The sequence below is a fragment of the Astyanax mexicanus genome, chromosome 13 (assembly GCF_023375975.1).
Source record: "Astyanax mexicanus isolate ESR-SI-001 chromosome 13, AstMex3_surface, whole genome shotgun sequence".
Taxonomy (NCBI): Eukaryota; Metazoa; Chordata; class Actinopteri; order Characiformes; family Acestrorhamphidae; genus Astyanax; species Astyanax mexicanus.
This window is the reverse complement of record NC_064420.1, coordinates 23,967,689-23,975,000: the sequence shown is the minus strand read 5'-3', so window position 1 is coordinate 23,975,000 and position 7,312 is coordinate 23,967,689. Positions and strand designations below refer to the sequence as shown.

The 7,312-nt window shown below is 35.5% G+C and overlaps 2 protein-coding genes across 10 annotated transcripts in view; both read left to right on the top strand.

The window, feature by feature from the left end:
• Nucleotides 1-16, top strand: part of LOC111188233 (butyrophilin-like protein 8) — a 417,096-nt gene extending 417,080 nt beyond the window's left edge. For all 9 annotated transcript variants that reach the window (XM_049463216.1, XM_049463212.1, XM_049463218.1 and 6 more), the window contains exon 4: nt 1-16. This exon is cut by the window's left edge and continues 326 nt beyond it. The gene's annotated coding sequence lies outside the window, so the exon portion shown is untranslated.
• The window catches only part of LOC125780590 (butyrophilin-like protein 2), a 430,870-nt gene that overhangs the window by 421,316 nt on the left and 2,242 nt on the right, over nt 1-7,312 (top strand). The window lies entirely within an intron of this gene.

The window sequence follows — 7,312 nt, the reverse complement described above, 5'->3', positions numbered from 1 at the left end:
AAATGTATAAGCACATTTTGACAAAATACAAAAGTTAGTTATTTGAATGTTTGTGATTTTTTTTGAGTGTTTATTATTTTTATACGTAATTGTACCATAACAGTACAGAGGTGAAGCTGTAATTAGATTAGAACCGTATTTATCATTTATCATGGCCCAAGTCCTGCAGAGTCAAAACATAAATGTATAATTCAATTTTTATATATAAATAAAATAAATATTTTACTTTTTTTATTTTATTTACTTTTATAAATTGGTATATATTTATATTAAAATATTAAAAATATACAATTTTTGACTCAAAATACACAGAAGGCTCTATGAACATTTTTAATCTAGAAAATATGTGTTAAATATATGTATTAAATAATAAACTTTTTGTCACATGGGCCAGGTGAGCGCAGATGCGCATATATAAAGATACTTAATATAAAGTTTATTTACAAAGTGGTTAAATTGGCATGAGTTACGTGAGACAGGTATGGTAAACATCAAAATAGGGAAGCTTAATCAACAACATAACAGAGTTAGCAGGAAGGGAGTTACACACTGGATATCCAAAACTTAGATAGAAGGACTAAAATAAGGTTGTTAACAAAGTAGCAAAACAACAAAAGAAACGCAGGATAGAAAAGCTAAGGAAATGGTGTCAATACGCTGCAAAGGGGAACAGAAACAGGGGGGTATTTATACAAGAGATTCTGGGAAATGCAGTCTTTAGAGTGAGAACCAGTGTCCAGGATAGTCAGACAGTCTCTTAACGAATGTATGTATGTATTTATTTATTTATTTTTATTATTAACTGTTAATCCATTAGTATAATTTGTTGTTTAAATGGCCATATTGGTTAAATACAGGATGCAAGATTTAATTGCCAAATAAAGGATGATTTAGTATTTTACGGGACGAGTGGCATCCGTACTTGTTTAATCAGGTCCACATTACTGATGTCAAAGTTTGTTTTGGAACTAACTCTTCCCCTGTGTTTTGATTAATGGCTTCTTGCTTGTAAAAAAGGGGAGGGTAAGTAAAGAAAGCTGTGCTGTGATTGGTTTATGTGTGTGCTACAGTGTGACCAAAGATGCTGTTCTTGAAGATGAAGCCTCAAACTAAAGTCAAACATACTTAGACACACTCAGACGGAGCCATTCTACCCAGTGTCTCAGGTTTTTGCGTTGGTAATTGCAATGCTTTATTAAACATATTCAATAAAATGAATAGGTGCTAATTAATTAAATTAAATATTAATTTAAATATTCCACTGGGTGTCCATCTAGGCCAGGGTATTTGCTGATTTGCATAGAAGAAGGTGTGTATAGAGAGCTATATTTTTATTTAATTTTTTTACAGGATCAGTTATAAAACCGGTTGTTGTCCGAATTTGAGGAATTTGATGAGAGGAGACAGATTGTCGCAGACGATGCGCAGTCTTACAGACCTTATGCCCAGTAATTTGTTGTAAAATTAAAAAAATCTAATTTTACCTTTTTTCATACATTTTGACTGTTATAGTTTTATAGAGAAGTGATTGGGGAGGAATGACAGGGTTTCACCTCTTACTCATGAATATTCATGACATGCTAACGTCTCGCCTCTGATTGGCTAACAGTGCTGTGGCGCTCCCTCCATGGCTCTGCAGTGGGCGGTTTAAGCCGAGGTCTGCCAGGCCATGATTTTACAGGTTGACATCAGTCTGGGGGTTTTCTAGAGAAATTACAATTTTAAATAGTAGCTGGGTTAAACATCAGAATATTGAACTGTGCTTGTGCAATAAGATGATGTTTATGAATATTTTCAGAATTGGACACTGCATTATCTTTGTCTAATTTAGCAATGCTGTTTATTGTTTTTAAATAAATCTTTTAATCACTTAAAGTTTAGATCTCAGGGGAAGAACAGGTGCTAACAAAATATGATTAACATCCTAAAACATAATAAAGTCCTCTGTATGTGTATTAAGACACTGTGTGACATGACCAGAATCTCCTTCTGTTAAACAAATGGTCATAATTATAGAAGCTAAAGGATAGTGTTATATGCACAGTAGGTTACAGTGTAAATTATTCTATTGTCAACAAGATAATAGACTCTGTGTGTAAAGGTATGATGTACCTGAGACTAAAAATAATCTAGCTTTAGATCTAAAGAAGCTTCACATGTCTGAATTTGCTATAAATGTTCTAAGCACATTGGCAGATGTAGACAGAACAGTAGTTCTACTGAAGGCTTGATCCAGCACAGGCTGAAATCACAAATTTAGGTCTCCACACAACACAAGAGAATGTAAAGACAGATCTGGACTACTGGTAAAAAGGTGTCTAAAAACTCAGCATTATTCCAATTTCTAGCATAAACAATTACATTAGAAATACATCACAAGAAATCACATTAGAATACATCCCCTTGCTTTACAACCAAATAAAGACAATAAATTTGCATTATTCAGGAATCTCCCAGGACAATATAAAAGGTCCATGTTATGATTTTTTTTTTTAGAAACACAACTATTTGCAGAAAACACATCATAGCAGCACAGTACAGATATTTTAATTTATTATCTATAAACTAACAAGAGCTACAGATAAAGCAAAGACACAAGCAAAGGTTGTAGGTCTAAATATGCTATTCAAAATACGCTATTCAAAAACAGAGATTATAGACAGATACCACCAAAGGAGCGTTTGCTCTGTACTTGAATTCCTTTTTTTAGGGGCGCAGACGACAGGTCTATTCCTTGTCCTCCTAAAGTGTATTTCGTCTTTCCGGTTCTTTAGATGAGACTTATGTGAGATACTAATTTAATCTAATCTGACTCCAATTTTTAAATACCAACTAGACAATTAACAGTTAACATTTATCAGTAGCAAACTTACTAAGAATTAGAGTCTGTCTCAGCGAAACCAGGTCTGGTTAAATAGTTCAGTGATAGGTGATATAGACATAAAAATACACAACACCCAAAAATACTACATAACGTGAAAACAGCCCAGCACATGGGTTGAGATGTTCAGCGGTCCAGAATGCAGCACACCTGCATCTTAAAGGGAATGACTACTGACACACTGATTTATTTCTGGTTTATTTCACGTTATGCCCAAAACTACACCCATGAATAATTAAGAGAATTAGTACATGCCTTTTGCACGGTAGGAGCTGCGCAAGGCGCAATATCAAAAACAAAGGTTCAAATCAGTCAGTGGTGCACCAGTGATAGCAATACGCCAGAAATTTACCTAAACACACCTCACTTCCAGACGACCATGCCCACCAGTGTAGATCTATTCAGAAACAGTGTTGCTATTTAAATGAAGCAGGCGCAAGGCGTAAAAAAAATAGACTGCTGACGGGGTGTAAGATAGCAATGAGCATCACAATGTACCATGTGCAGGGTGTAATATAGGACCCTGACTGAATAGTTCCTGATGTATAAAATACCAAAAATACAAAAAAAGCTACATTTGTTGAGGAAGTATATGGCTTACAAATAGATTGGTGTCTATTGTTGAATGGATTTAACAGGTAACCAGATGCAATCAGATTAGCCCTATCTTTATTTGTGATTTAACTATAATAATCAACACCCTTTCTGATTTCATATTGAATGTATCATTGCAAGTATTTAATTACTTTAAGAAACCCTTCCAATATAGTCTGCTTGTGTTTCAGTTTATTCCACTTTGTTCAATAAACAATATATTTTCTAAGAGGATGTAATATCCATTTTATAAACAATTAAAAACTGTGGTGATGACGATAACCCCTTGCAGTCCTACTTGTAAGTACTTGGAGAGTGTTATGTAAAATGCTTTTTTTTCTGTATGCTGGTTTAGCCGATCAAGTGTTTTGTTTAAGAATAACAAAATTGTAATGTTTTAACCATTATTCAGAATTACAAAAACAAAACAAGTTGACAATAGAAATAATTTAAACTGTTTACTTACAGTCAGTCAAAAAACAGTTTATACAGAATTTATAATCAATATCAGTATTGGTAAAGAAACACACTCTTTAGTTCTTGTAAAAGTCCGTGACTGGAGGCAGAAATGTAACTGAATGTTTTGATTGTGTTTCAGAGCATGTACCCAATGCTTGGAAAATTGTTGGAATTACCATTGGTGTACTTTTACTCGTGGTTGTCCTGGCTGGAGTCTTTTTTCACTTCTATTATGGTAAACCATCTCTCTCTGTTAGTGCATGCCTGCAGCACATTTTCTTCCAACATCTCTGTTTTTTTAAAGCTTTACATTTCTTAAAATGCACACTGCTGAGATCACTTCTAGTGTACAAGGCTTTTTCACATGATCTGTTTCTGTCAAATTTTCACACATAAAGATATGTGCCTTTATTTAATTAATAAGACCTATTTATAGTGATACAGTAAAATACACATTTAGTAAACCACAGTGAATGTGTTACAGTATAGACGGGAGTCGGACGCTTGTGATACTTTAATACAAATGTCACATTCATAGAATGTAGTCTTAATACAGGCAAGAGTCAAAAACAAAGACAGACATGCAAAATATCAGAACAAAATCACGAGCCAAAATAGTGGCGAAAAATAGGATTCAAAAATCATGTAAACACAGAATAAACAGTGGAAAAAACATAGTCAACAAGGAAAAAACAGGTCAAAGACAAGAATACAAATAGAATGAGAATAATCAGTATGTCACCGGTTAAATAGGAAATACAGACTTAAAAATTAACAACAGCTGAAAATAATGGGCATAATATGATTGGTTTGAGTACGGACAGGTGATATTGTCAGATGCATGCTGGGAATTGTAGTTCTGGAGTAGAGTTTGTCCATTGATGGTTTGGACTTCATAGTCAGTATCAGGTTTGACAGCATGTCAGTCCATGTAGACTGATGGACTACACATGATGACCCTCAACGTCTCCAGATGACCCACTAACTCCACTTTGTTACTGGACTCAACTGGACTTCCTGGGGCAGCCCCTAGAACAGCTGCTGCAATGAGCACTGGATGAACTGAGAGATCTGCTCCTAGGACAACCTATAGGATGAGAAACTGGCTTCTCAGGATGATGTTGATGAAAATCAGCCACCAAGCCAAGATCCACCAAGTATGAAGCAGGAATGCAACTTCTCTGGTTGGATCCTTTGGCTCGTACCCCTCCCATTCAATCAGGTTCTGCAGAACACCTCCACACCGCTGAGAGTCCAGCAAACAGCATAATCAGACATCCCATCGAAAGTCACCAGACGTGGAGGGATCAAACCAAGCGTAGCCTTGTGAAATGAACCTAAAATAACAGGTTTAAGAAGAGAGAATTTGACAGACTGTAATAACTGGGCAAATCCAACCGGTAAGGTACATTTGCTAATACTTTTTAAGATCTTATACAGATGTATAAGAGTATTTGGAAACCATTTCTTTACTTCCCTCAGTGGTTGACAGCCAGCCTCTGTCTCTGTGTTGATAGTAAGGGTTCTTCCCTCGATGGCAGTCTGCCTTGTTCTTTTGACAGTACAACACAGCTTTGATGCACTGATCCTCCCATACCTCCACTCTTCACTTTATCCAGTCATCAACTGCAGAAAGTTTGTTTATGGACCCAATCTGTTGTATTCAAATACAGATTAATGGGGCAGTTATAAAAATATGAGTGTATAACTGCTAAGCTCACTCTAATTTAAAGGTGGAGAGTTAGAATCACTCTAGAATGACTGTAGTAGACTCTAGTAGTGTATTCTTTTGAATGTGTGAAAAATGCATGTGTGAAAAAAACTAAAAGTGTAAACAAGTCATGTTTTCATCACTCTTTCTGCATCTGGCCTTAGAAATATTTTAACTTTTTAACCATGTCCTGGTGTAAAAAAATCTTTAAGTGTTTTTTAATGCACAAAAACTGAAATATCACATGGTTGTAAGTGTTCAGACCATTTGCTGTGACACTTGTATTTAACTTACATGCTGTCTTACCCTCTTTGAGATGGATCTACTCCTTCATTGGAGTCCAGCTGTGTTTAATTAAACTGATTGGACTTGATTAGGAAATACACACACCTGTCTATATAAGACCTCACAGCTCACAGTGCATCTCAGAGCAAATAAGAATCATGAGGTGGAAGGAACTGCCCAAGGAGCTCAGAGACAGAATTGTGGCGGGGCAAAAGAATTTCTGCAGCACTCAAGGTTCTTTAGAGCACAGTGGCCTCAATAATCCTTAAATGGAAGAAGTTTGGGACGACCAGAACTCTTCCTAGACCTGTCCGGCCAAACTGACCAATCGTGAGGGAAGAGCCTTGTTGGGAGAGGTAAACCCAAAGATCACTGTGGCTGAGCTCCAGAGATTCAGTAGGGAGATGGAAGAAAGTTTCACAAAGTCAAAACTATCACTGCAGCGCTCCACCAACAGTCTGAGCTTTGTGGCAGAGTGGACTGACGGAAGCCTGTTCTCAGACAAATGAAAGGACATATGAAGGACTACCAGACTATGAGAGTCTGTGGTTAAGAGGATAAGCTCTGATGAAATGAACACACCAAAACTTTTATAACAGTATTCCTATATACACAATATATACACAATCAATCAGACTCTCCTCCTGTGATGTTGTTCTCTTCATCAGTTTACTTGTGATGCGCATAAAAATCAAATTTAACAAACATTATTTTTCCACAACCAATTCCGGGCTCTGTATGAATGACTTTTTCACCCTTTTAAATAATAAAGTTACATATATTCTAATAAAAATTACTCCTCTGCTGACTCCAGACTGCAGTCAATGCTTCAGTGAAATAAATACATGTTTTAACAAATAACTGCAGTTCAGATTGGAGTAATAATGTGTATTACTGAAATGAGCTCACATATAAAAAAAAAACTAGATTTAATTAGGTAAGGTTATTTAGGTAATTTATTTTTACTATATTGTAAATAAGGCACTACCACAATATACTTCAAAATCCATAAAGAAATTACGCTGACATCTTGTATTCTTAATGAAGCTATGATTTGTAATACACATGGTTTATCAGACATATTAGGTGTAATTGTAAAAAGTATAGTATTGGATTAGTATCGACGATACCAGTCTGAGTATCAGTATCGGATCAGAAAGGGAATCGCGGTATCGAACTACACTAGTTGCCAGAGCATGTTTAAAATGTTTAAAACTAGAGTGTAAAAGCTTTTAAAATGTGTCTGTGGTGCTCAACCATTTGATATTGCTCTGTGTTAAGGAAGAGTTTTTTTCAGAAAACTCCAGCTCTGTACACCTTACTTAAAATAAATTCCCATAAATATCTCCACAGCTGAAGACTGAAGATTTGTTTTCTTTATA